Here is a 5956-nt window from a genome sequence, read left to right as displayed (position 1 = left end):
GTCCGCCGCCTCGCATCCCTCAGCCTCGCCCCGCCATCCCTCACGCTCACCTTCACCCAGAAAAGGCGTATCGTTCACTGGTGTAGCGTGAGAATCAATACGGTACTGACGATGCCTTTTGTGACACTAGACTTTCTCTCTCTCTCTCTCTCTCTCTCTCTCTCTCTCTCTCTCTCTCTCTCTCTCTCTCTCTCTCTCTCTCTCTCTCTCTCTCTCTCTCTCTCTCTCTCTCTCTCTCTCTCTCTCTCTCTCTCTCTCTCTCTCTCTCTCTCTCTCTCTCTCTCTCTCTCTCTCTCTCTCTCTCTCTCTCTCTCTCTCTCTCTCTCTCTCTCTCTCTCTCTCTCTCTCTCTCTCTGTCTCTCTCTGTGTCATGTTTGTGTGTGTGTTGTTGTTGTTTTGTGTCCAGTTGTCTTTTTTCCTCTTATTGTCATACTTGTGTTTAGAGAGAGAGAGAGAGAGAGAGAGAGAGAGAGAGAGAGAGAGAGAGAGAGAGAGAGACTGTTATCCCCCAGGCGTGACCCGGTCTTCATTTTTCTCTAGTTTCCATCTTGAATGTATTTCTTTTCCCATAACTTTTGTCCTCTGTCTGTCTTTGAAGGCCTTTGTGGCGCATTAGGAGTGGTCTTTCTGAAGGAAGAGAAGGAGAAGATGGTGGTGTTGGGAGTGCTGGTGGTAGTGGTCGTGGTAGGGATTGTGGTGTTGGTGGTGGTGGTCTCTAAAAAGGATACAGGTAAAAAAAAATGTGGTAATTACTGATATACATAAATTGATAGAAAAGTAAATGATTACCGATTGGACTTTACCCTCGGTGGTGGTGGTGGTAGTGGTGGTGGTGGTGGTGGTGAAAAAAAGGTAAAAGAATATGGTATTTCTTGATATACATAAATCAATAGAAAAGTAGATAATTACCTTAAGTTTACTGTTGGGTATAGACTGTTTCATAAGTGGCCACATCCAAAAACAGGGCGTATCTGAACTGACTGGTTGTTGGGATTAGCTTATGGTTGGTGTAGATCGCTGAGGTTGTCATTGTGGCGAGATGTGTGGTGGATAGCAGTAGTTAGGTTAGGTTAGGTTTGTTAGTTGCCTTTGTTAGGATGGAAAGTTGACCAAGAGCAACATTAAACAAAAAAAGGCCCACTTAATTGCCAGTTCCTTTGCAGGTCAGAGAGTTAACCAAAAGAAACAGGATATCTTAAAACCTCCTTTCAATACTGAGACGCATTTCTACCTTGATTTTTTGGATTAGACGATTTTAGTTGCATTATCAATGGTCTATGGAGGTCAGAGGATTAATGGCCAGAGTCTTTATTATTCTAACCCAACATGTGTTTCTGAAGCTGTATAAAATCGCCAATAGTAACCAGAATGAATATGAAAACCCGTCCTGGTACTGGAACGATTAAATGAATTCAAGTTATAGGAAGTTGGAAATGCAGAAACAGGTAGGGGGTTCCAGAGTTCACCAGAGAAAGGTATAAGTGATTGACAGTACTGGTTCACTCTTGCATTAGAGAGTTGGACAGATTTAGTTTATTAGTTTGTTACCTGATTAGTTCATGGAGCAGAAAACGAGAATTATAAGGCAACATCACAGACAAAATACGTGAAAGAGGAAGTGAACAAGTTTATGATGAAATTGTAGTTGTAATGGTGGTGGTGGTGGTGGAAGAAATTGTAGTGGTAATGATGGTGGTGGTAGTAACAGCTCAGTGTAATGCGGCGCGGTCCTGGCGGGGCGGGGAACAAGTATGTACATCAGGAGGGTGCGTGGGAGAAAGCCTGTCTACTAAGGAAAAATATAAGTCGAATAAGGAAAAGTATTATGGAAATGTGGAACAAGTTTTATACGGCACTTGATAAGATATGAATTTTGATGTTCTCTCGTTTTCATTGTTATGGTCGTTTTTGTCTCTTTCTCTCCGTTTTCTTCCACCTACCCAACTCCTCCTTCTCCTCCTCTTCTTCCTCCTCCTCCTCCTCCTCCTTCTCCTCCTCCTCCTCCTCCTCCTCCTCCTCCTCCTCCTCTTCCTCCCCTACGTTATGTACAGTGCGGGCACTTAGCGAGAGTCTAGCATATTTTTCCTTTAATGTCGGTGCTTACGATAAAAATTCCACGTATTCCCTTCTACGGGAGTCATAGAGTGTAGATATTTCCTAATGTGCAGCCACGCATGCATGAGGGAGACGTGGACGGGAAGGAGTCTTTAGCTGTTGTAGTGTTCTATTTTTTTTTTTTCCTCTATTCCTCCCGTCTTTTATTGTATTATTTTTTTTTCAGATTTGCTTGCTTACAAATCTTATTAGGCAGTTTCCTTAACGTAGATCATAAAAAACACATGTTATGAATCCCTAGGTTTGCTGGGAGTTTGTTTGTTAGGTGATTATATAAAGGTTCCAATATAAAAGTTAATGAAATTGTTTTTGTGTGTGAAAAGTTACCTTATAGAAAAAGAAAGCTTTTCCAATCATAGCTCAGAACTCACGTTAACTTTTCACGCGGCTTGCTTCACTCAGACCTTCTCTTTATGAGTTCCACAATGTTGTGTTTGTCATTGTGAAGCGCACATTACTTACCGAAAAAAAAAAGAAAGTTGGAACCCGCCTCGCGGCGCCGCACGACCGTCCACCGCTAGTACACCACCAGTATATTCAATATTTTCCAGAACAAAAGTGTTCTTCTCTGCAAACAGTTCCATGAAAACTCAGAACGCTATCCTGCATTACAACATCACCGTTTCACTTTGCATAGAAAGTGCAGGCGGTGTTATCCTGCGTATAGGGAACAAACTGCACAGAAAACAGGCCAGACTGTACACGGCCTGCCACACAGCCTGTCTGACTCAACCCGCTGCGGCAAGGGAGTGTTCACTGTGCTCTTACCAAACCTTGACCTCATTTTTCACTGGCCGAAGTATCACACTCTTTCTCGTTCAAAGAAAAAAAATAATAATAGAATAACTAATTAGATTCTCCTCAAATGTAGGGTCTTTCTCTTCCTTCCTCCACTTGCTCTACCCATCTCCCATCTTCCTCTTCCTCTCTCTGCCTCCTCTCCCTCCTCTGCCTCCACCTCTCCCTTTCTCCTCGTTTTCAGCCAGAGCTTTAATCATGTTTGGAAGGATTAGGGTACAAGTTTCATTACTAATCCACTCCTGCTACTGCCTTCCTGTTTGTTACACTCTCTCTCTCTCTCTCTCTCTCTCTCTCTCTCTCTCTCTCTCTCTCTCTCTCTCTCTCTCTCTCTCTCTCTCTCTCTCTCTCTCTCTCTCTCTCTCTCTCTCTCTCTCTCTCTCTCTCTCTCTCTCTCTCTCTCTCTCTCTCTCTCACATTATAACAAGCCATAGTGTCTCCAGTAACTCCTTCACATTCTTACCGCCTTCAGTATTAGGACATGTTTTCATATTCATTCTGGTTATTATATGGTGATTTTATACAGCTTCAGAAACTTACGTAGCGATTGAAATAGTGAAGACTTTGGCCATTAATCTTCTGACCTCCATACACCCTTCCTAATGTCAATAAAATCGTCTAACAACACCCAAAACTCAAGGTAAAAAATGCGTCCCAGTACTGAAGGAGTTAACCATCCCAACGCTTCTCTCTCTACACACCTCTACAGCATGACCATCCGTTCCCTTACCACTCCCCACACTCCCTTCCGTCAACATAACACAGGGCCTCTCGAAAGTGTCTCAGTCTTAATATCCAGTCAGTTCCTTTCATATACATCATCAAACTTCCCCACTACTGCATCCTATCACTACATAACGTCACAGTTTTCATGCAATCTCTCGCCTGGTTAGTTTCTCCTCCTCGTCCTGTTTTCTATATGGGTTTTTCTTGCCTTGCCACTTACACTGCACACCGTTCTAGTCTCACATACTCTCTTACACGTCCTATCATCATCTCTGTTCTGGTGCTGTTGAAATTAATTCTTCTCTGATATAAAAGACACAGAGACCGTATTTTTAAGCACTTCTGGCTGCATCTTTACTTTCAAAAGGCTTTAAATGAATTTCAATGGGTTTTTAAGACGATTTTTTATGGTTCTAATGACAGATGAACAATATTTTTACATTATTTATAGAAGAGGGAGCTGGTCATATTTGTGGACCTTGGAAATAGCAGTAGTAAGAGAGTAAAAAGTTTCAGAATAGGGAACTCCACATGAACAAAGAGGAACCGTATTGCAATAGAACAGTTCTCTCAAGTAGGCAACCTCGTTAAGTGCAAACAAGATTTCTGTTAGGTAGTGTTCCAGCTTCCCGTGTTCTCCTTCCTCTTCCTCCTCCTTCTCTTCCTCCTCTTCCTCTTCGTTTTCCTCTCCCACCTCCTCTCCCTCTTCCTCCTCCTCCTCCTCCTCCTTCTCCTCTTCCTCCTGTCAAATTGGATGACTGTTTGCTTTACATTTCGCTCGACCTATTATCGATTCGTCAAAGATTAAGGAATGTGGATAGGGCGTTCTTCCTCCTCTTCTTCCCCTCCTCCTCCTCCTCTTCCTCTTCCTCCTCCACTACCATGGCCCATTCTCTCTTCCTCTCGCACCTCCTCCTCGTCTTTGTTCTCCTATTAACTCACTCCTCCTCCTCCTCCTCCTCCTCCTCCTCCTCCTCCTCCTCCTCCTCCTGTACTAACTACATTCTCGCGCCACTAACCAACACTGCATCAAGATTATCTGAAGACACTCGGCAGGAGAGGGCAAGGAGAGCCGCCCCCACCACTGCCCCGCCGCCGCCGCCACCTCCTCGTGCTCTAGCGCGCCGTGGCTGAGGGGGATTTGTCACGCCACACGGCAATTAGAAAGTGATTACAGCGCAGTTCTATAATTGGTCGTAATCAATTCCTCCAGCCATTTCAAATTGCATCTTGATTAGTCGGCGTGCGTCACTAGGAACTGGGTTAGTGAGAGAGAGAGAGAGAGAGAGAGAGAGAGAGAGAGAGAGAGAGAGAGAGAGAGAGAGAGAGAGAGAGAGAGAGGGGGAGGTGGTAGGATGGAATAAAGAGAGACAGAAAAATGGTCGGTGCTTTGTCAGTTTGTCCTTTTTTAGCACTCTCTCTCTCTCTCTCTCTCTCTCTCTCTCTCTCTCTCTCTCTCTCTCTCTCTCTCTCTCTCTCTCTCTCTCCTAACATAGCATAGTCTTCCTCCTTTCTTTCCTTTCCTAACCGAATCTTTCCTACCATAACAGTTTCCCCAGCACACTCTTCCTTCCCTAACTCAGTCAAATATCATCCCATCCTTCATAACCCAAACTTTATCCTCCTACCTTCCCTAACCAAACTTCTCCTACCTTCCTCTCTACTCTCTCTCTCTCTCTCTCTCTCTCTCTCTCTCTCTCTCTCTCTCTCTCTCTCTCTCTCTCTCTCTCTCTCTCTCTCTCTCTCTCTCTCTCTCTCTCTCTCTCTCTCTCTCTCTCTCTCTCTCTCTCTCTCTCTCTCTCTCTCTCTCTCTCTCTCTCTCTCTCTCTCTCTCTCTCTCTCTCTCTCTCTCTCTCGCTCCTGCCTCAGATGAAGTCTTTAGCGGCAAAGTTGTGTGCTGGCTACCTGGCGGCGCTGCGGATTACACCTTTGTCCAAGCGTCACCTTTGCTATTGCCTCGCCTTTGTGTTCCCCTGGCCGGCTGCTGGACAATGGGGCAGTGATGGACTTGTGTGTGTGCATGTGTGAGTGTGTTATCTGCCGGGTCATTTAGGAGAGAGAGGAGAGGAGAGAGAGAGAGAGAGAGAGAGAGAGAGAGAGAGAGAGAGAGAGAGAGAGAGAGAGAGAGAGAGAGAGAGAGAGAGGGGGAGGTTGTAGAGGAAGGAGGAAGAGAGAGACAGAGGAGTGGATGTAGATGGATGGAAAAGGAGGTTGAAAAGAAGACAGGGCGGATGGAACTGCAGGGTATATAAGAGAGAGAGAGAGAGAGAGAGAGAGAGAGAGAGAGAGAGAGAGAGAGAGAGAGAGAGAGAGAGAG

This window comes from Portunus trituberculatus, chromosome 49, assembly GCF_017591435.1.
Source record: "Portunus trituberculatus isolate SZX2019 chromosome 49, ASM1759143v1, whole genome shotgun sequence".
Taxonomy (NCBI): domain Eukaryota; kingdom Metazoa; phylum Arthropoda; class Malacostraca; order Decapoda; family Portunidae; genus Portunus; species Portunus trituberculatus.
Note: the sequence above shows the minus strand (reverse complement) of the source record.